The sequence below is a fragment of the Elephantulus edwardii genome, unplaced genomic scaffold (genome assembly GCF_000299155.1).
Source record: "Elephantulus edwardii isolate Elephantulus edwardi_28Jun2011 unplaced genomic scaffold, EleEdw1.0 scaffold00085, whole genome shotgun sequence".
Taxonomy (NCBI): domain Eukaryota; kingdom Metazoa; phylum Chordata; class Mammalia; order Macroscelidea; family Macroscelididae; genus Elephantulus; species Elephantulus edwardii.
The window spans coordinates 2,212,021-2,236,562 of NW_006399835.1; the positions used below are offsets into that span (position 1 = coordinate 2,212,021).

Genomic DNA, 24,542 nt, shown 5'->3' on the forward strand with positions numbered 1-24,542 from the left:
TGTGTGTGTGTGTATATATATATATATATATATATATATATATAAATAAAATACACACTCAATTATTTTACTGAGGAAGTATGGCATTTTTAAAAAGTCTAGAAGTTACTGATTTGATCAATGTTTAAGCCTAAGTATCGTTAGCCTTCATCCTCCACTAAAGACATTTTCTCTTATGAAATTAAAAAAAAAATCCATTTCAATTCCCCCCTAATAACCCCAAGGATCCTACCCTTCACTCTTTTATCTCATGGATATTATTCACGCCATCTTTACTTTCTACTTCCTACTTGGTGTGTCAGTCAGTGTTAGGTGAGAAACATCCTGAGAGTTGCTATCTCTTTCTTTTACATTTCCCAGACACTCTAGTTTACCTTTGCACTGTAATATTTTCATATCTAATGCAACTTTGTGGGCATGCAATAAATATACATACATATATATGTATAATGCATAAAATAAGGGAACCTAAAATATAAAGTCCAGAAGTGACAGACAGATATAGACAGTAGAGGGAAATTATTTGCTCTACACAGATTGATCTTCAGACAATGACTAGTACTGTGTGTCTTCCTGCAGCTCTCCTGTGTGTACTTTACAGATCACTGATCACTTAATTTAGAAACCTGGGAAGAGTAAGATTTCAATCTTTAAAATGAGGAGTCACTGATAATTGAAGATCAATTAGAAATGAAGCATTCCCCAGAAATACCTAATGTCCTTAAGAATAGCTAGTTTTTATTTTATTTATTTTTTTCGAGGTGGAGAGAAGTCACAGCTTTTTAAAAAAACCCACATGTAATTAATGACAATCACTCTACTTTTGAAAACCATTATCTTACATTTAAAAGCCCTTATATTTAAAACGTATGTCAGAGATGAATTATATGGTTACGGGGGGGGGGGGGAATTTAAACAAGAAAATCTACTTCCCAGCCACTGATTCATGATGACAGGATTGTATGCAACTAACTCATCAGGACCTATGTTAAATCACATCCTCACATGTACTCTGTGCCTACGTGGGATTTCATTTCTTAAGACTTTCCAGTTCTAGAAACTTTTGCATTTGTGTTGCTATGTGCAGTCAAGTCACTTGCAACTCATAGTAACCATGCGTACAACAGTTCTGAACCTGCTCTATTTTTAGTCAATTTCATTGTCTCAATATAGCTACCCCCTTTACCCCTGTCAGTGAATCTTATCCAGAGTCATCCTCTCTTGAGCTGTCCCTCCTCTACCCTTTTAAGCATGATGTCCATAACCAAGGACTGGTCCCTGCTGGCAATATGTCCAAAGTATATAAGCTGGAGCTTCAATATCCTTGCCTCTAAGGAGCAGCCTGGTTTTACCCTATCCAGGACAGACCTGTTTGTTCTCCTAGCAGTCCATGGTATGTCCAATACTATTCTCTAGTACAACAATTCATGTAATTCATAAGATATGCTGTTGTTGTAGTTGAACCTCCAGTAAGTTTTCAGAGGCAGTCAATCACCTGGGAAGAGATTGTCCATCCTTCCACAGAGCAGCTGGTAGCCTCGAACTGTGTGCTTTCAGGATTGTAGTGCAGCTTCTTACCACCAGGCCACCATATGCATTCAATCAAACAAAACTCTTTCCTTATAACAATCTGAAAGTGACTTAATGGTGCTACACTGCCACCCAAAGGCAGAAGGTTCTAATCCACTAGCTTAAAGTTGGACAATCCCCTCCTATGTGATTTACTGTATATGAAAACCCACTGGACAGTCAGCTCTGACATAACACCTCAAATACGTATAATACAAATGAGAGAAGAATGACTGCCCACACGCAAAATAAAACAAAGTTAATCATTACTAGGAGGACTGGTAAATAATGATATCCAAATGTATGTACTGCAGTGATAATAGCCAGCCCCTACACAGAGGAAAGATTCACTAGTTAGTACGGTATGTAGCTCTGTCTTCTGCTGCTTTTGATGTAAACATTAGGGTCATTATCAATGTTGTGAGCTTATGAAGAAATATTTTCCCAGAGATTTCACTGATGAATTTGTGCTTAAAGTACCCAAAACTGGCATCTAAGACAGTGAGTACCGTAATTTAGAAACAAAGTGTTACCTAAACTGGGCTGATGTCCAGAGATGATGAGACCAAAGGGTCACAAACAAAAATGAGTTGAAATGCAAAATTACTGAGGTGTAATAAACTCAAAAATCATAATGCAAGTTGAACTAAGGCAAAGACCAGACCCAAGTCCCTGTGCCTAAGAGGAAAAGAAGATAAATGTCCTGGACACCCTCTGTGCCAGGGTGTGCTAAATAATGAGAAATCGTAGCTGCATGTAGGCTAAAATCACCCTGAAAAAAACCTACTCAATGGGCATATAAGTTAGAATCCATAATCTCTCATGGATAATAGGCATATAATTTAGAATCCATACTCTCTCTCATGGACGCACACTTTCCCCCTCCTTCTTTAGAATTCTATGTTACATTTCATTATTGGGTTAGATATCTTGCTGGCATGTTTTTGGAGCCTCAGAACATCTAGTTCTAACTTGGTATTCTATTAAACATGTCTTTAACATAATTTAAGGGGCTCTGGTAGCATAATGAGTAATGTCCTGGGCTGCAAACCAAAAGGTCAGGAACTCAAATTCAACAGCCCAGTCGCTCGCAGGAAAAAACAAGGACAGTCTTCTCCCATAAAGATTTACAGCCTTAGAAAACTGATAATCACTTAATAGGAATCAACTCATGGACAGTGGATTTAACATTATTTGGTATACTGGTACTCTTCTTTGGGATGTTATGGTTAAATATTTCCCTTCTCTTGAATCGTGCTGTCTTACAGACTTTGGCATTAATACAAAGAAATTAAGTCCAAAGCATTTAATGGAAACACAACTCTTTCATATAAATGGAACATAACTATTGAATAGAAATGTAAAGTTTTATCAAAAAAAGTATCAGTAGACTTTTAAACATAACAAAAACTAGAAGGATACACTAACTTATTTTTAAAAAGAGTTAAATTAAGAGTTGTAAGCCTGGTTTTTAAGAACTACTCCAGAGGAAGATATGCAAAGAATAGCCAGCTGGCTCTCTGAACAAGATGAACAAATGTCTCTATGCCTGTGAGACCTAAAGAACTGGATGGTGTCTGGCTACATCTGATCAAAGATTTTATAGAAAAATCCTGATCAAAAGGTGTTAAATATATAAATTCAAGTTCTTGTGAACTCGAGACTTGACAGAGCGATGGAGACTGTTGTTGCTATACACCATTGAGTCAGAACCAACCCACAGCTTGACACACCACCCTCCCCCCACCTGCCGACCCCGCAGCTGATTTTCAGAGGCAGTAAATCACATGGGAGGAGACTGCCCATCTTTCTCCTGTAGAAGAGGTGGAAGATTTGAACCCTGTGCTTTCAGGTTGGCAGCGCTGATCCTAGTTACTAGACCACTGGAGACACTATGAAGGCTATAAATATAACGTAAAGATAATTCTTAAGCCAAAAATATCCCCTAACATCTCTTTTTCTAAAATAATATTTTATATTGGTTTGCTTACAGAGTTCATATACATAGTTTTTCACAGCAGATCTTTCCCACTTCCTTTATCTTCCCCTTCATCCATGAAATTGTGTGATCCTATGAATACCTGGCCCCTGCCCATGCTCACCCCTTTGCACCAACCCTCTCCCCTTAGATCCTCATACACGTTTTACTAATCTTACTGTTTCTATAATAATGGTCTTATACACTATTTGTCCTTACAGGATTTAGTGCACTTAGCATAATGTTCTCCAGTCCCTCCCAAGTTGTTGCTGTTATGTGCCATCGAGCCATCTGCAACACTCTGCGACCCTGTGTACAGCAGCTCTGAAGCTTGCCCTGTCCTCAGCCAGTCTCATTAATTCTCATACTCCAACTCCCATTGGCCTAGTTATTTTATCAATACATCTCATCCAGGATCTCCTTCTCCTGCACTGTCCCTTCCAAGCATGATGTCCTTCTCCAAGGACAAGTCTCTCCTGGCCACATGCCCAAAGTATGTGAGATCGAGCTTCAAAATCCTAAACTCCGAGGAGAAACTTGGTTTCACCCTCTCCAAGACAGACCTATTTGTTTTCTTGACAATCTGTGGTATGTTCAAGACTGTTCTCCAGCACCACAATTCGAAAGCATCAAATTCTTCTGTCATCCTTAGTCACTGTCCAGCTCTCTGATGTATAGCAAGTAATTGTGAAGACCATAGCCTGGATTAGGGGCACCTTAGTCTCTAGAATGACATCACTGCTTTTCAGTATTCTGGAAAGGTCCCTGACAGCAGATTTTACTAAAGCAATCCGTCTTTTGATATCCTGACTGCTGGTGCTAAGAGTGTTGATTGTGGAGCCAAGCAAGCTGAAATTGTTAACCACCTCAATCTCTTCTCCATCCATGATTGTGCCCAGTAGTGAGAATCTTTGTCTTCTTGATGCTGAGCTTCAATCCATATTGAAGACTACAGTCCTTGACCTTCTGCAGCATGTGCTTCAGGTCCTCCTCAGTTTCAGCAAGCAAGGTTGTGTCATCTGCGTAATGTAGGTTGTTGATTAATCTTCTTCCAATCCTGATTCCACATAAAGCCCTGCTTCCCCAATGATCTGTTCTATACATAGATTAAAAAAGTATGGAGCCAGGATACATTCCTGATGCACTCTCTTCCACCCCCTAAATAGTGATTTTCAAAATCAATGCTCATTATGTGCTATACCACAATTTCTCAATCCATTCTATTGTGGTTGGACATTTTGACTCTTTCCATTTTCTTGTGATGGTGTTAACACTGCTAAGAACAATGGTGAACTCTCCATTTGTGCCTCTGTTCTAATTTTTCTCTGGGTATACTCCAAGCAGTGGAAAAGCTGAGTCTAGGTTTTTGAACAGCCTTCCAGAGTGGTTATACCATTTTACAATGCCACCAACAATGTATATGAATTCCTATCTCGCCACATCCTTCCCAACATTTATTACATGCTGTCCTGTTAAACTTTGCCACTGCTACTGAGGTAAGATGGTACCCTGATGTCTTCTTAAAAACACAGTTAAGTTAGTTTAAGCTTAACTAGTAAAGAGTATCTGCCTCGAGCACTGTGCTTTTTTCAAACCAACAATGGACATTTGAAAGAAACTTAGATGACTGAGTTTATGTTAATAGAGGGGAAACAACTCAGAAAAGGAGAATGAGAAAGTATACACAAATATGGGGAGTGTGTAATCAGTATCATCAAATTCTACATGTAGAAAATGCAAAAACTATTGCCTAACATACAGTTTGTTTGCTATGTATATTCTCAATAGCAACAACTAATCTGCCTGGTGCTTGGGTAAAATCAGTCTAACAACCTTTACAGTAATTAGTACATATACAATGGTAGATTAAGAATCATCTCCATGTCTTAATCTCCCAACCTACCAATATTTCAGCACCCCAGCTTCTATGTTGGAATTACCAAGTTTTTCACTAGTAGTTAATCAAATACTGCTTTTATGCCTACCAATTAGAACAAGTAACACAAAATGATAGATATCTACATCTGGCCCCTTCCTGTCAGTTATTGCTGTATACTATCGAGTAGGAACCCACCCATAGCTGACCCTCCCTCCAGGGAGTTTCAGAGCCAGTTAACTGCATAAGAAGATACTGCTGATCCTTCTCCCATGGAGGAGCTGACAGATTCAAACCACATGCCTTCTGGATAGCAGCTCTGATTCTTACCACTAGGCTACCAGAGCTCCTTTGCCTGTCAGTAGATGTTTTTGCTGTGAGGACACACACTGTTTCATGTAAACTCATGAATGTTGAGTTAAATGATACATGACTCTCCACCACCCATTGAATAAATTATTTCATTATAAAAGTGTCTTCTGTATATGACATAAGAAAGTAAGTCTAAAAGAAAGGTGTCAAGTGCTCAATCATATAAACTATTTCAGCTTAGTAATTTACTTGAATAAGAACCATTGAAAAATAGGTGGGCGATGAAATTTTATGAAAATTTATGGGGATGAAAACACAACAAATCAAAGCCCAAGACCTTTGGCAAAGTACCACTCTAGTCAACAAAATAAAAACATACTCTTACTAAGATCAAAAAGCGATTTGATGGAAATATATAAAGTTCCCTATTTACATGTTTCATGAACTATAGAAAGAAAAATTATGTAAAAGGAAACAAAGCCAATTTTTTAAAATCTCTATCTGAACTAGGCTCTGACAGTGCTGAATTTGCAAAGATGTAAGAATTTCAGCTGAATATGGCTTTTAGTATAAAAAGGTAATAAGCTATTTTGTATCTTTTTTCTTTTTACTTTTTTATTTCTTAAATTACTCGCTACTTAGGGAGCTCTGGTGGCCTAGTGGCAAGATGCTGCACTGCAATCCCGAAGGCAAGGGTTCGAATCCATCAGATGCTCCGCGGGAGAAGCCGGGGCAATCTCCTCCTGTGCCAGTCAGGTCTGATTCTACTGCACACAACAAGAAGTTTTACAAAAAGGAAAAAAACTATTTACTACTTCATACAAACATATAGTTCATAAAATTTCTACTTATCAGAGCAGAATTTTCTTTGGTAAAATAAATCAAACATACTCATAAATCACTTTAAAAACAGATGGACTTGGACTTTTCACTCACTTTCTAGTGAATTCAGGCTTTGACACGTAGTCAAGATATTATTTATCAATTTCAGCACTAATACTGAATTTCTCTTCAAAACAAATATGCAGAATTATTTTATTTGTTTGCTTAATTTTTTAAATTGTATTTTGAGTGAAAGTTTACAAAGCAGAGTGGATTTTCATTCACTCATTTAGACACATTTTGCTTTATAACCTTTATTATAATACCCAAAATACAATCGTATTTTCCTACTTCTTCATCATAATTCTCACTGTCATTAATCCTTCTATCCTTTCTTGACTTAGGGTTTTATCTTCAGGCAAATGATGCTCTCTTCTGAGAGAGCACAGCTGGAGAAAACTTTTATCACACTGTCCACATTATATTGTTATATCCTTTATTCAAACATATTCATCACATAAGTATTAATAGGACCAGAGTACAAAACTCATAAAATATATTCAGCTGGGAAAACTCACCTCCCCGCAAAAGAATTTTCTACTGATATATCAGAGGAAAAAATAAAAATTAAAAATAAGAGGTTGCTAGTACACATTTCTATACTAGATAGAACACCCAGAAATATAGCTGGCTAAATATCAATTTGCAAATCAAGTCTCAAAAAAAGAGATCTCAGAATCAAAAACATGCAACAGGTCTCAACTCAGAGACCTTTTCATCTAATCCCTTATCTGGAGAATAAGAGAAACAGAGTTACAACTCTATCACTCTAAAAGAAAGCTTTCTCTTCTGAGATAAAGAAAAAATTGGGGTGAATTCCTGGCTGAAAGTCACCCCAATCTTTCAATTCTGTTACTCTGGAATGTGGCCCTAAAGCAGGTAAATATAGAAAAAGCCCCACGGGACCATGGCACTGCAGACATGAATTCCAAGCTTGGAACTGTCACTTGCTCTCTGGTTGTGTGACCCTGGGCAACTTACTTAACCTGAGACTCAGTTTCCTTGTCATTAAAATAGGGCTGCTTCTTATTAGAAAAGTAAACAAAGTGTTATAAATGAAAATTGTGCTTCCTAAGAAGGCACCTGATCCAAATTATCTTTTTCTTCCACCCCACATAAACTACTACTTGGGGAACTCTTCTAACAACTGCATTGTACTTCACTTTAAACATCTATGAAGTTGTGTAGTCATCCTATCACTTTAAAAAATAAAAATACTAACAGCAAAACCACTAGCTACAAATAAATAAATATTCCGAGCTTCTAAAAAAAAAAAATAAATAAAAATACTTAACATGAGGAGTTTCTTGTAAAAACTGCAGGTGTCTTTATTTCAACTGCCCAAATTAAAAGTTCCTAATAATCCCTAGCTGATATTTACAAGTAAGAAACTGTAAGTTTCAAATTCACTTAACAATAATTGTATTATCTATAATAAGAAATACTAAAAGAAGTGAAAAACTGCAAAGTAACCCTTAAAATCCCAGAAGATTTAAAGTTTAATTTAACTTCTCAACTAAGCACTATCACAAATTCTATTACTAAGTACAATAAAGGTCAGAGACAGAAAAGGAACAGGTGATGGGGAGGTAAAAAGGGAAGAGGAGGAATGGGGTGAAAAAAGGCAGAATCAAGCGAATAAACTTTAGGAACTAAAAAGACAAGCAAAGTTTGATAACTGGAGATAGAGAATTATCTTCTCATTTTGTTCCAGGTTCCCTACGTTCTCTTTTCAGCCGATTAGAACTCAACACTTGAGTGGGTTTTGAGAGGTAAACCTGAAACTGAAAAACAATTCTGATTTTTTTTTTCTTTTTAAAATTAGGAGAATCAGTATTTCTAATTACATCAGAATTATTTTGTAGTTTCTTACACCAAGGGATATATAGTCATATTGATAACAATGAAAAAAATGTGTATTTTCTTAAACCAGTAATGGTTTCAGTCTATAGAGAGACTAATTTAAGCCTTACAGCTTTATAAGATTTAAGTATTACAGCTACTATTCTATTCCTCGAGTATTAAAAAACAATACTGCACATCTACTTTTCAGTTTTCTGGGTGTTTTATAGAAAATTAAATTAAAAGACAAGGTCCTAACTTAACAGTTCATTATTAATTATTTAAACTAAAAATATCTAGAACCTATAGAAGAACAGGTATAAACCAAAGGCATTATGACCAGAAAACAGACTGATTTGCATCTATTTTTACTTTATAGATTTGAAAAACCAAGCAAGTTCTAACATAATAAAAAATACATATATAGCTCATTCATAAAATCTGTAACAGAAAACCACAATGAGAATTGCCTCAATTCTGTTCACTGTTTTAGCATTTAAAGAAATGTTCAAAGTGGTAAAAATTTCAAATGTTAAGAAGATTTCTGCATGTGTTTGCTTAATAAAATTAACAAGCAAAACAGAAACCAAGTGAAAACAGATACATATGGTGCATTTAAATGTGAATTAAGTGGCCTGTGGGTTTTTCGTTGGTTACTTTTGGTTTTACCTTTTCTTATTCACAGGCCTTTCCTGCCATTCAGCTGAAAAGGTAGAAATGATGTTAACTACTATCATTCTGCTTACCTAGTATTATAATCTGTTATACCTTACATCCTGGTGTAACGGAGCTCTGTTAGCCTACTGTTAAGAAACTGTGCTGCAAACCCAAAGGCATGTGGTTCAAATCCACCAGCTGCTCTGAGGGAGGACAGGCATTCTCCTTCCGTATGACTGATTGCCTCTGAAAACCTGCAGGAGTCAGTTCCAACTCAACAGTACACAACAACAATAACAACATTCATCTTGCTTCCCTAACTTTATGTGTTATGCCTTACATCCTTACATTTGGTGTCATAGACCTTCAACAGACAGGCACAGCTTGACTGAGTTAATATATGTTAAGAATTTTTCCATGATTCACCAGCTTGCCATGAACTAAAAAATAGTTCAGATGACTGACCAGTGATCAAAACAAGATTTTCATTTTGTGAATACAAGATAATTTTACTCTGTGGATAAAGACAGTACAATAGGTTCGATCCCTTATTTGAAATTCTGGGTCCAGGAATGGTTTGGAATCCAGACTGTTATGGGTTTTAAAAATGAGAAATGTTGCACAAATCACACATACACCTCTAAACAAACCTGAAAACACCATTGTCACGAATGTTGTTGTTGTTATTGTTAGAACAATTGTGCAACTCTCTGCACAAGAGTTTTGTCCTATCCTGCACCATCCTTAACATATCTGGCATACTTGGGCTCACTGCTGCAGTCAGTGTGTCAAGTCATCTCATTGAGGGTCTTGTCTTTCACCATCCCTCCAGCTTTCCAAGTGATGTACTTGAAAAGGAATACCCTCTCTTAGCAACATTCCCAAAGTATGCGAGCTGAAGCTTCACCATCCTTGCCTCTCAGGGACATTTCAGCTGAACTTACTCTAAGCCATATCTGTCCAAATATGATAGATGGTGGCACCATAAAGGAGAGCTGTGTTTCCAGTTTTCATATTATTTTTAAGAAGTAGATTGCCAGGTCTTGCTTCCAAGGATTTAGGAGTGAACTCTGACCTCCAACTTTTAAGTCAGCAATTGAGTGCTCAACACCTGGCACCATACCATAATCAAACACAACACTACTTTGACAGCAAAACATATGAGTATTCCTTATAAAAAGGCTTTAAAAACAGAACTGATACACAGAGAATTATACACCAATGTTCAAAGCAGCATTAGTCACAAATCAAAAATATAGAAACAGTCCAAATGCCAATCAACCAACGAATGGATTAAGAATTTGTAGTACATTCACATGATGGAATACCATGCAACACTAAGTACCAATGATTCTGAAAAATACTATACAACATGGAATAGGCTAAAGGGCATACTGCGTAAGACCAATATTGTAAAAACAGAAGGATAACTAGTAAGATGTGTCTGGATGTCCAAAGAAGAAGGGGAGGGGGCAGGAAGCTGAGGGGGGTGGAAATTATGGAGTCAGAGTTTGGTGGGTGGACAAAGGAGGTGGAAAATAAAAACTCACAACATATATGAACAAAACACCATGTAAACAAATTACTGTATGCAAACAAATAAATAATTTTAAAAAAGTCAACTATCCCACGAATGTTAGATGTTAGGTGTTGCCACCAAGTAAGTTTTTATACCAAACTTCCTTGAGGAATTGAAAAACTATTCTTCAGGGGTTTCTGGATAAAGGATTATGAATCTGTATCCAATAGCACTGCACATCAAACTACAAAAGTATTCCTAAAGAATGCACAATTTATTTGTTTATAAATTTCATTGTCATCAAGTCAGAACCAACTCACAGCTGACCCTCCATCAGGGTTTTGGGAGACTGTACATCACATGGGTGAAGACAGCCCATCTTTCTCCCACAGAAGTCCTGGTGGATCCAATCTTTCAGAGACATGCTGCCTTTCAGTTAACAGCAACTATAGACTACACCTCCAGAACACTCCCATTAAAAGTTCAGCGAAGGGAAAATATGTCCCCAGAAAACATAACCTTTAAAAAGACGGTAAATGCCGGTTACTTCATTTTAAGCCCATCAACAAACAGATGAAATGTGTATCCAAACAATGGACTACTTTTCAGCCATGAAAAGAAATGACGTTCTGATACACCACAACAAATGTTTAAACCTTGAAAAATTATGATAAATGAAATAATTCAGTCACACACAATAATATTGTATATTTCTCTTTATATCAAATAGGTAAACCCATCAAGATAAACTATCAGTGCTCAACAAATGTAGGGCAGGAACAAGAAGTTTAAAAAGTTAATTTATTTTAATTTTTCCACATATTTGGCTGAATACTGGGACTCTTTCAAAAGTACGTATCTATTAGAAACACTGTGAATCTGAGTAAGATCCTATTGTTTGAGGACTCTGATATGAACAGTGTCACTTCTGCACTTCCTTTGCTTTTCATCACATGTTGCATAGCTTCTAGTTTTCAGATTGAGATTTCAGGGGGTTTTGTTGTTGTTAGATGCTGTCGAGTTGAGTATGACTCATAGTAAACCCTATGAACAACCAATCTGAACACTGTCCTATCCCATGTCATCCTTTCAATCTCTGACAGAGGTGGTACACCAATATAGCCCTATTCATCCTCTCCTTAATCCTCCCTTCTTTTTTATTGTGGCTACTTAATATAACACAAACTATTAAGCCCTACAAATATAGTCAGTGCTTTTGGACACACAGATGCTTTTTAACTGCCTGTAAAAAACCAAGGTAATTAGCTAATAATAATTAAGGCACCACATTTGAAAAAAAAAATTATTCATGTATGTGTGTGTTTATATACATACATCCGGACATGCCTAGGCACATAAGAGAAACATCATTTCTTGCTTGCTTCTCATACGCTTTCTTGATAGGGAAGTGCTCTAGTGGCACAGTTTATTGGAACTGTACAACTCAACCCAAAGACAGAACTCTTGGTAGCTCAAATCCACTAGCAGCCCAACAAACAAATACAGTCTCCTCCTGTGTGAAATGACCCACAGCTGACCCTCTGGTGCGTTTTGAGAGGCAGTTAATCGCACGGGAGGAGATTGCCCTTTGGGATTGCAACTCAGGTTCTAGCCACTAGGTCAAATCCAAAGGAGGATCAGCTACAAGTTGGTTTCGACTTGACTAAAATGATTTTCTAGATCTGGAAATGCGTAACGTTATCACAATGAACTACCTACCTATAAAATTTACAACATAATTTATCTATGGCCATAAGGGAAATCATAATGTCCCATGAGTTTAACATCTTATTCATGTGTCTTGGTGGGGGAAACATTTGAGAACTGATAATCTAATCATCTAAAATGTATCAAAGCCAACAAAGAGAATGCCCAGGGATATCAATTACCTACTTTAAAATATCAGGGAGCTTCCTTATCTCCCTTTCAATACTTACACCATCCTTCATCCTCAACAATCCTTGCAGATCCTATTCCATGTTAGACCCTTGAAGATCGTCAATGAAATGGCTTGGCACAGTGACTACCATAATGGGCCTGAGCAGGACAGAGATCATGGGGACGGCACAAGGAGAGGGATCACTATGAGTTGTCATCGACTTGATGGCACCTAACACCACGCCATGCTCTGTTACTCTGATTTACAAAGTCTGTTTACAAACACCAGCCCCCAAATCTGAAGGGATACTGTAAGTATGCCTCAGCTTTTTGCTTTTTTCCTTCTATTTTTATTATTTCTTTATTATCAAGTTATTTGTAAATACTCCGTATCTATTAAAAAACACAACAGTATGTAGTTGATATAGAAATTTTGTTAAAAAGTTAAAAGGCATAGTTTTAAGAAATTTCAAGTTTAGTGGGAAGTAAGATAACTATTAAAACAGATCTGTACATTGAGTGTCAACTCTGGCTGAGGGACATTACATACATTATGGTCTTGTTTAATTCTCATACTCTTATAGGGCAATTATACATAAGATAAAGGGAGTTTAAAAGCTGCTGAGTGACACGCTCAGTGCTTCAGCTAGTAAGTAACAGAGGAAGCAGGAATGTTTTTGGCTGTAAAGCCTCTGCTCTTCATACTACACTCATCAGGACAGGAACATGTAGAGGTGAAGAGGGTCCTATTAGTAGTGCAAATGTGTCACTGCAACACAACAAGAGAATTGTGGAGGAGCTATGTTGCTGTTAGGCATTCTCCAGTCAACTAGGACTCACAGTTACCTGACAAACAATAGATTAGAATCTTGTCCTGTTCCTCCTGCACCATCCTCTCACAACCACTAACAGGCCCAAAACCACTGTTACAGTCACAATGTCAATCCACCTTTTTGGATCTTGCTCTCTTTCTCCCAACCAATGAGTCTCACTTAATCTTTAATCATGTTTGTCCCTGAAAGTAGACTTTCTCAATGTGTGTCAGTGGACCACCCAGCTTAAGCATTTCAAGTGGGGATTTGAAGCTCCACCTCAGACACACTGCATCTGGGAACATGGCCTAAAAGGAACTCTATTTTAGCAAGCACTATAAACTGGTGGTTTCCACGCTCTATGTCATGAAATCAGTTTAGTGGATGACATTCAGTACTTTTGTGTTAATACAGCATGGAACAGATCAGATTTATAAAGATCAGAGATCAGATAAGAATAGAAAATACCAGTACACCTAGTACTATTTCATAAAACTTTCAAGAAACTTTTGACTCAGTTTTATGTGTTTCAAGATAAAACGGGTCGTCTTACCACAGATTTGTCAAAAAATGTTGGAGAAATACAGCTGTTTTAAACAATTCCTACTTTTACTGCCTCTTCAATCAGTATTCATCTTCAATGTATCCTTACAAAAAAAGAAAACACATAACCTTGTACTCCTTTTTAGGGTCTCAGAGCTCTCCTAGGGCTTATTTCACTCCTTGACCATTTTTCATACAAAGGTCATAGGTGATTATTGGTTTAATTACTTACGTTTTAAAATACTTTTGATTTTGTCTCTAAGAAGATTCTTCTACTTTAGTCCTTTTTCCTTGGTTTTAGATGGAATCTTCATGATCCGAACTTATTTTACAATTTCAGATTTTTTTTTGAGATTTTAATGAAAGTTTATAAAGAATTTGGATTTCCATTCATTCACTGTTGCATATTCTCTTCCCTGCTCCTTTACACCATTTGCTTTAAAAAAAACTCTTTTCTTTTTATACAGCCTACCCTTCTCACCCCACACCAGACCACTTTACTATGCAGCTCTTATTCTGGGCTCTGATCATTCTTAAAAGTGACTCCCGTGTAGAGGTGTAGTGGTTAGTACCACTGGGGTAGAAACAACTCATGGCGGACCATCCAGCAAGTTCTCAGAGGCTATAAATCGCACAGAAGGAGCTCCTTCAGAGCAGCCAGCAGATTCAAAGAATGTACCTTTCTACTGGCAGTACAATTCCTTACCACTAAGCCGTCAGAGCTACCTAATGTGTATTAAATTTCTATGTTTATACCTGTATCAGTGTTTAGGGCCCTAATGATACAGTGTGAAAAAGGGTGGCTGCTAATCAAAAGGCCAGCGGTTCAAAACTAATTCTTCAGAAGAAAGATGTGGTCATCTGCTTCAATAAATCAGGCTTATAGCCACTAGAGCAGATGAGGGAGTGCTACGCCAGCCCTTAGAGAGTTTCTAGGCGTTGGGACCAATTCCACTCAAGAGTGGTGGGTCTGAGTTTTAGCTGGTTATCAGTCTGTAACTACTCCTTTTATTCTCACATTCATCTTCCATTTACCTATATATAGTTTTAGACAATTTTTTCTTGCATTTCCCTTTTGTATTTAATACTTATTTCAATTCCAACCTTTATCTCTCTCTTTGAAAGAAAAAAAAAAACAATCCCCACTAATACACAAGGATTTCCTGGGTCTATCTGCATCTATCTGCACGGTTTTAAAATGATGTACTGGCATTTTGCAGAACTGCAACAAGATGAGATGAACACATGAATGTTGAGTGAGATTGTACGCAAACAGTACTTTCCTCAGGTATAACTTAAAATATAGAAATATCTACAATTTGACACACTGTGTGATGAACGCCCTTGAAGTACTAGAAGCTCAGTGACTGAATTACTGACACAGAATCTTCAAGCTGCAAAAGCCTCCATTCAACCTTTACCCTGTATTATGGACCCAGTTAGATTTCTTTGAAGTGTAGCCTGGAGACTACCTGCATCCGATCCGATTTACCTGGAGTACGTAATAACAACGAAGCCATGAAATCAAATGTTTTTACTAGAGATGAAGGTTGTTTTCACTGTATAATGGAAGAAGGAAATCCTTATAAAACTGTAGGAGAAACATTCTGGGTCATGCAGATCTCTTTAAAAGGTTCTCTGAGTGGTAAAATGTTTACTTTACTTTGTCTACTAAACAAATGGAGTAGTATCTTTTAGATTACAAGTTAAAAAAAAGCAGTAGCTGCTTAAGTTGAAATCTTAAAATATAGGTGTACAACACTCAGGGTGACTCAGTAGGCCAAAATTAATTCATAAATTTAGTGATTTATTTAAGGAGAGTCATAATTTCAAATGGCTTCTGCACTTTTACAAGAATGATCATTTCTAGGATCTCCATTAAAACAAGAAAAAGAAATCAAGCATACCTGTAATGAGACTATTTCAAAAGATTTTTAACAGGCTTAAGTTACAAAGCTATTTTATTAAGTCTATTAAATAGATCTAATACACATAATTGACATTTACAGCAAAATCAACCTAAAAAAATGGTTCTTGCCTTTTTAAACTTAAGCTTTTTAATGATTGTGCCACCAACATTCATTTTATTAAATACAAGAAAAAACATCTTAAGTATGTCAGTTAATCACTAAAAATTCATAATTACACGTGCAATTTTACTTGGAAAATAACAGCTATGTTGGTACCTTAGTAGCCATGCTAGAAGATCATGAATTGTGCCTCACTATTTTAAGATCTATTAGCCCTTTTTTTCTGTATTTGCTACATTAAAAAAAACAAACACCCAACCAAAAAACAAAACCCTTTTTAATTACAGGAAAGGCAAATCATAACCTAGGTACATCCCAGCTTTCACTTTTGAAGCTTAACTTTTATGTCAAAATTCAATGTCTAAACAAACCTCCTGTTTCAATGGCTTAAGCCTGAAGATCAGTTCTAGATGGTCAAAGGTGTTCCACACTTTTCATATTGTGTTAAGACAAAGTTATTTTAAAACTTAAAACTCTTAAACCTAGAATTCATTTTACTTTTGTTTTTAATTTGAATACAAACATCAAGATGGATTCTTTAAAAGTTCTCAAAATAGCATTTTGTTATTAAGTCTCCAGTATAAAATTTTTCCTAAGATTACCATAGTACATCTTTCTATAATATAAGTAGATGCTTGTAAAGGCAACCTCCTTTTCAATATTTAGCATTACAAGTAATACAAATTAAGGCTTCTGTTCCTGAACTTAAAAGTGGTATTTTAATAGCAAAAATTTTATCGTTTGGCAACTCTTGTGATGCAGAACAGAAACTTCTTTTTTATTTTTTTTCAAAAACAGAAACTTTTTAAACTAAATTCTCAATTTGCTAATTGATCCTCAAATCTAATAAACACATTTTAGATGTAAAGAACAGATAATTTGCTGTCAATATTACTTCGTTATGTCACTCTAACAAGTTTGACACTATAAAAACTAATCCTCTGACTTCAAATCTTAAAAATACTGTTTTTCATAAAATGATTAGACACTATTTCAAATAAACCCAAGACCTCAGTGGTTCACTTTTGTTCTGAAAATTACCAGTTCTCATATGAATTTCTGAAATAGTGAAATATATTTTAATGGTGAGAGAACTAAGATTGCTTCAAAGAACAAAACTAGTGTGCCTCACATATATATATGTACAGCAGTGGTGTTCTACAGTAATAAAGAATGCACTTATCAAATGCTCAAAAATCAAAAACTTCTCTTGCAAATAAGCTTTGCAAAAAATCACAAGCACTGAGCCTATGTATTATAGTACGTGCTAACTTCACTTTACAAAATCATCTCCTTCTGACCCCTCCAATCGCCCAGTTACGTATGTGGTGTGAAATCTCCAAATGAACCATCGAATTACCTCCAATAATGCAACAGTTATATTCCCTAATGACACAAAGTTTGTATTACAAAGATCTTCTGAAGTCCTCAGGAATGCCACATGTATGTCGATAGATTCTGACTCACCTGTGAGCCCCTTATATCAGGACTAGTACAAAGGCTGGTCTTCAAACTTCTCTTAGTACTGACATAGTGTTTTAATAGTGAAAACAATGTCTTGGCAAACCAGGAAACAAACAGAAAGAATCCCTGAGTAATTTTTTCATGGAAAACTAAGTTCAAGGCCATTTTTCATTCACAAAATATAATCTCCATCTTCATCATGGTAATATTAACAATCGCTGAAGTGCACAAAAATTTGGTGTAACTAGAAGAAACCCTGGCAATATAACGCATAATGTGTCAGGCTGCTAATCAAATAGCCAGCAGTTTGAATCCACCAGCTGTTCCTTGGGACAAAGATGGAGGATCTCCTCCCATATAGAATAAGGGCTTCAAAAACCCAGTGAAGGGTCAGGTCAGTTGGACTCAACTTGATGGATGGCAGCTGGTTTTGATTTCAGTACAACTAGTCTTCTTCACATATCAATTACTCATAGAGTATGCAGTGTTCTCACAATGGAGGGAAAAAACTAACAAGCACTTTGGTCTCATCACATTGTTTTAAAATGCTCTAAAAGCCCTAAGTTTTCTGTTACATCTCAAAAATAGACTTCAAACACAGGTTATCCCACACATAGTTTACTACTTTTTTCCACTTGGGGGACTTATATAGCACTAATCTCAAAGTTTCTGTCTTATTTATATTCCGTCTGCCAAAGTGTTCCTAATTCCTCCAGATATCAAATTCTGAAGAAAATCATGATTGATCTGAACACAGGCCTTTTGAATCTATCTGATAAACCAAGTGCTGGGTGAACCATACTACCCAATGTATCCTTCCTCATTACCAAAAGCAACTGCGAGTAACACAGCAGATCACTGAAGAAATAGAATCTGGGAAAGGGTAATCAAATACTGGTCAGTTTAATTAGAGAGGTCTTCTGCCCCACACTTCTATAAGTTTTCAATAATTTGCTCTCTTTATATACTATAATGCTTCCATCAAAGCTTCAACCAGATCATTCTAAACTCAATCCTGTGTGGAGAATTTGCATATCCACCCCAAATACATAGAATCTGAATCTACATTTAACAAGATGATTCTGACTGAGTACATCTGGGTTAAAAATGCAAATTCTTAGCAGGGATTGGCCAAGAATGAATCTCACCTGGAAGCGCAGGTTTCTGTAGCAGTGGCTAGCATTACAATTTCTAGGTCTTCAAATCTGTAAAATTTTATTTTCAATTAAAATCCCAATTTAACAGTATTTTCAAACGGCATTTACTTGTAAATATATATGGAACATCTTTGCTTACTATCTTAACCAATAATTGATAGAATATACAGCTGAATTCCAAATCATAAATTGACTTCGACTGTAGGAAACTCACGGAGACAAGTTTTCTGGAGTTACTGGAACCCCCAATAAACTCCCTATGTGAACAATAAGGAGCCTTATGTCATTACTAGTAAGTATCTAACTTCCCTGTATAAAGAGTTTGCATACTTACTCAGGAAGTCAAATGGAAAGTACACAGGGAGGAAGATGAACTGTGGCAAAGCCTTTGTCATATGATAGTGACCTATAAAGTATCAAATAAAAGTAAATCATGAGTATGGTAGGGCTTGACAATAGAGTCCCACATCTTGTAGCATCTATGAAGCAATCACCAAACCGGTAGTCTGGCTTACCATCAACCCCTCCCCTCACCATTCCCAGTTTAGTTTCCCATCAATCCCTCCTCATCCCCACTCCTTAGCAGGGAGGGCAAAGAAGCACCCAGTATTCAAAGGGCAAAGGCTGGTGGGCAGCCCTGCTGGCATTCCAAGGTTTTTCTAACACCCTAGCTTCCTACTCCCTGTATGTACAAGGCTGAAAGTTGATCCATTCTGCAAATGCAAAACCCACGCCTAGACCATTCATCAACTTGCCAGAGTGATCGCAGCCCTCAGACCCAATACACCAGTAACCAAATCATAGCATCGATCAATAGGGAGTCCGAGCCTCCTCCATGTCCAGGAGGCGGCAGGAAGGGGCACAGTGGTAGCAGCGGTTCCAGGTAATGCAGTCCTCAGCCCTGCAGACCTGGGCAGCCACAGCCTTCACCCCAGTGCATGGCCCCAGTCACTGTTTCGAGACTGGATATCGGAACCCACTGGGGAAACCACATTCGCCAGAGTCACCCGCGGGTAAGTGCAGGGCCACCATGTCTGCGAGGTCGTGGTGAGGGGTGCAAGATCCCACCCTGGCTTTGTTGCAGGTCACCATCAAGTTTGCATCCTAGTACAAAATGTCGATCTTAAAGGCTGACAAGACAGAGGCTGAGGCAGAGGGAGAAAGAGAAAGGGAGTAAGAGTCCATCTTGCTTTGGGGAAGGGGAGGCATAGAAAAAAAAAAAAAAATGAAGTGCAATTCCCACACTCCGGGCGTAAAAGTCGGCTAAACACCTTTCCATAGCGGAGGAGCAACGAGTGGGGTGTCCCCGTGCCCGCTCTAAGTGGCGGCGGTCTGGGCAGAAAACGCCTCCCTCTCCTCCTCTTCCTCCTCTTTCCCCTCCTCCTTTCTCCTCCTCCTCCCGCGGGCCCCAGCGAAGATCCCGCCGCCACCGCCGCTGCCTTCGCTGCCCCTCGGGGAGGCACCACCGCCTCCGGGCCCTGCGCTGCCATTCCTGGCTTGGACCGTGCGGCGCGCGTGGGGCCGGGCGCGGGATGACCGCGCAGGGACGTCCGCACTGGGGACCCCGGCGCCCCCTGGCCGCGGGCTGGCTACAAAAGTCGCGCGAGCAGAGGTGGCGGCAGCGCGCAAGGGAGGAGACGCGCGTGGGGGCCCCACGCCGCGAGGAGGCAACCCCAGGCGATGGCTAAGAACGCCCCTCCCTGCGCGAGGAAAGTACCCCAGTCCCCGCCAGCCAGCCCCGGGAAGGGGAGCCCGGCGTTCGCGGCCGGGAGAGGAGAACTGGACGTGTCATTAGCAGGACAGGCAATGGTTTCAAAGCCCCAGGCCAATGACCATTAGCAGAGGCAGAGCTCGCTCCGTCCCCATCCCCCACCACCTCCACCCACCTTCCCCTCCGTCCCCCCCCCTCCACCTCCACCCCACCTCGCGAAACTTTTCACCAAGATCCACCTGGACTAATTTGTCCTCAGACAGTTAAAATATGGACTAGACCCTACACCCCGGGAGGGAAGGGGAACGCACGCTTTATTTTCTTTTCTACAGAAAAGAAAGCAAAAAATAGCTTCTCTCTCTGTCTCTCCCTCTCGCCCCCCCCCTCTGTCGTACATGTTGTGTCTTAGCTTTTTGCATCGTTTCGTTTTACCTTCCTCATTTAGCAGAAATGATCGCAGACATTTCACACGTAAACGTGTTCCAGATTCTTGGATTCAGGATTCTTGTACATTACAGGACTCGGATTTGGTCTCAGTTACGTTAAGTTTCACACAATACCAAAAAATAAAAAATAATAATAAATTTCCGAGGGCGAGCGAGCGAGACGAGGTGGAGGAGGAAAAGAAACCTCGAGTCTGATTTCTGTAATTTACTAGCGACCCGGATCGCAGCAAATAACAGTGTAACCCGAGCGTGGCTTAAGAAGGCTGGGGATCTCTTTCTAGAGGCATCGACCCCATCCCCGGATAAAGGATCTGCAAGTTTTCTGTCATCGCGACCATGCAATGCGATAACTTACCTTCAGAAATAAGACTTTAAACAGCCAAGGCCTTCCTCCTCCCCTCCACCACCACCCCCAGCCTCGCTCTCTCCACCTTAAACTTATTGACACAACATAATCCCACATTCAAGCAAAATCCTGACACAGCCTCCCTCCTCCTCTTCCCCCTCCTCTCTTCCCTCCCGTCCCCCCCACCCGCTCTCTTCCCCCCTCGCTCTTTCCCTCCCTCTGCTCTCTCTCTCTCCCCTCTTCTCCGTCGCCCTCTTCCCTCTCTCCCCCTATTCTTTCTACTGGTTACTCTGGCACTAAAACAGCACTTTCTCTACTCGCCGCGCATTTGCTTAGGGGTGGGGGGGTGAGAGGGCACTGATCTGCGGGGCCGGAACACCCAAATCCCAACTCTCCAGATGAACAAGCAACTGGGCTGCTGTTCCTGGTCACCAACGCACATGAAACGTTCAATAAATCCACTGAAGACTGGATCCTAGTACCTTCCTCTCCTGCCCCTGCTCCCCAGGCCCCACCTCCCCGGCAGCCGAGCCCGAGCTGGGATCCACGTACTTTCGCCGAGATGAAGTTTGGGGCTCCCCGGGCGGCCACGAGCCGCCCGCCGGCGTGAGGGCTCTGTTGTTGTTTTCCTCCGGCTGCTCCTGCCCGCTCCCCGGCGCCCGTGCCCCTCTCGGGCGGCGCTGCCTGTGTGCCGAGAGGTGCTGGTTGCAAACGCAGCCTGGCACTGGCTGGCCTACTACTCCCCAGCCCGGCCCCCAGCCTCCCGCTCGCAGGGCATTACCTCCTCGCCCCCCCGCCCCCCGCCAGCGCGGGCGCCGCGACCCTCGTCCCCGACCTCTCCCAATCCAAAGTTTTGGCGGAGGGGGAAAGTGCCTGGGGATCGGGCCGGCTGGCGTCGGCTCCGGACGCACGGGGTTCCCTCCGTCTTCCTCAAGTCCACCCTACCGGCTGCCGCCACTGCCGCCTCTGCTCCTGCCGCGGAGTCCTTGGGGCTGCAGCCCGGCGGCTCGCAAGTGAGTATGAAAACAGAAAGTGCGAGGAGAGCGCCCGCGAAGGGCTGAGGATGGAGGGCGCTTACCTCTCGGGCCGGCCGGGCGTGAGGGCGTGTGTGTGCTTCGCCCTCAGCGGCCAGTCAGGGTTCCTCTATGGGAAAGTGGAGAGGAGCTCGCGGAGCCGCTCTGCCTCCGCTTCACTGTACACTGCTCCACATACAGTACATGCAACCCGGAGAGACTGAAAACACTCATTTTATATAAGGCAGCCTGCCATTGGCCCCTGCCTTGATAGACAAGCCGCGCAGCCAAACAGAAGGCCTGTTACACCCAAACACACGCACACATACACACATTTTACAGAGACACACAAAGATCATCACATTTTCTATTTTCTAATGTTCGGGACCTGTAGACAGTAAGAGAGGACAGGTAGAGAGGCCCAGCAGAGTGGGGTAAAGGGAAGAAACCTCGTCTGCACCAACTTGCGAGGCTTGAAACTGCTGTCCTTTTGACTTGGGAGGGTTATGGTAATAAACTACAACTCCACTGGATATGGAAGTGAAGGGATTTTTTTAATCGCTGCCTTGTGGTGCCCCATGAAAAGGCGTGCATTGTGTTATGATTCTACAGCCTGACCTGGCTAACAAGTGGCTAGGAATGGCTTTTAGCAGCTTGGATTTCTCTTCCCTTTTTTTTCCTTTCGGTCAGTGGGTTAGCTATCACATAGGCCAAAATAGTGCAAGATAAGTTTATTAAGACTGTAATGCATGGAGATTGTTAATGGTACATTCGTGGTAAATTCCGAAAAATCAATACAACAATACACAGACAAAAAGATAAGCATTTTGCTTAAAGAGCCAATCCACTGTTAACTGATCAGAGGACTGCAATCACCTGTGTTGGCATGATAATAATGCCGTAAAGTCGATCAAGACATGGAAGATTGTCTATTGCAGTTATTCCCTTGAAAGTGGATCATCTTCTACAATATACACAAAAATTTTCTTTTTCATAATATATACATATACAAGTGTATTATTATTTTCCTGTACATATTTACATCATATGTGAACATCATATATGCTTGGCGTTTTACAGATGGTGAAATCAAGGACAGTTTTTCTGAATTTTTTTTTTTATAAATGCATTATGTTTGACAGTCTTATATAAATAAGTCAACAGGTTGCTGGGGAAGAAAACGTAAAACCTGGAAATTGTTACTGTTGGCTCCAACTCGTGGCTACTCCCTGTAGAACAGAATGAAGTATTGCCTGGTTCTGAGCCATCCTTAAGATTGTTAGCATTCTTGCGTCCATTGTTATGGTCACTATATATTTTGAGTGCCTTCAAACTTAGGGGGCAAATCGTCCAATATTATGCCACACAATATTGTAATCCATGAAGTTTTCATTAACTTATTTTCAGACGTGTATAACCAATCCTTCCTTTCTTCCTAGTCTGTTTTAACATAGAGCTCTGCTGAAACTTGGCCACCATAAGTGACTTTGCTGGAGTTTGCAACACTAGTAGCTTAGCCTTCAGCATCACAGCAACACACTAGGCACACAGTACTGCTGCATACTGACAGGTGGTAAATGCCAAAAATTAAAAGACAAAACAAACCCATTACCGTCCAGTCAATGTGTAAGAACTGGTCCATCCTATGCCATCCTGCTGTGTTTAAACCTATTGTTGTAGTCTTGTGTCACTTCCTCTCGTTCTTCCATTGGAAGGGATGGGTAATAAAGTGTAGACCAAACTCTTAAACTAATTGAACTGGTCACTGAACCTCATCAATGCTCATGTAGCTTTTGTTCTGGTTTTTGTTTTTTTAAAATTAAGATAAGCAACTTCTCCTAGATATCCTACATTGAAAAAGGATTTTTTTTTTCACCTTGGGAGCTCTGATGGCTTAGTGGGTAAGGAGTTGTGATGCCAATCAAAAGGCAGTTGTACTAAGAGGAAAAGGTGGGTCATCTCTTCCCAGGCAATTTAGTCTTTGGAAACATGTGAGAGGGTCAGCTATGAGTCGTTTCTGACTCAATGGTACACAAAAACAACGTACACCAAACATTATCCTAGACCCAGTATCCCAAGAAGTGTTGTTTTGTGGTTGCTTTTTAATTGTCAGAAATTTTTATTGGAAGTAAAAGTCACGGGGAGAAATAGTAATGACAGTGTATTCCTTTATTCATTTGTATTTATTAGTTAAAATAATAAACAATCACTGAATTATTAACTCATTACCAAATATTAGCCTTATTTAATTCTCACAAATCTCGTGAGTTGTTGTTTGATGCCCTCAACTCAGTGCCAAGTCATATGCCAGGTACAGCAGGATGAAACACTGCCCGATTTGTGTCATCCATACAATCTCTTCTGAGTTTAAGCCCATTGTTGCAGTCACAAGCAATTTGTCTTGTTTTTAGATCTGTTCTTTTTCACTGACTCTCTGAAGAACTAGTGACAGTGTGGGTTGTGTTAGGCTGCCAACCAAAAGTTTGGTGGTTCAAATTTGCCAGCCC

General features: G+C 39.7%; 1 protein-coding gene across 2 annotated transcripts in view; it reads right to left on the reverse strand.

The window, feature by feature from the left end:
* The window catches only part of BBX (bobby sox homolog (Drosophila)), a 341,982-nt gene extending 319,717 nt beyond the window's left edge, over positions 1-22,265 (reverse strand). The window contains exons 1-2 of one of the 2 annotated variants that reach the window (XM_006889997.1): positions 22,101-22,246; positions 18,854-18,925 (exon numbers count right to left, since the gene is read on the reverse strand). The gene's annotated coding sequence lies outside the window, so the exon portion shown is untranslated. Of the gene's footprint in view, positions 1-18,853; positions 18,926-22,100 lie in introns of both variants that reach the window. The other variant, XM_006889998.1, reaches the window with a different exon arrangement.
* Between the last annotated feature and the right edge of the window lie 2,277 nt (positions 22,266-24,542).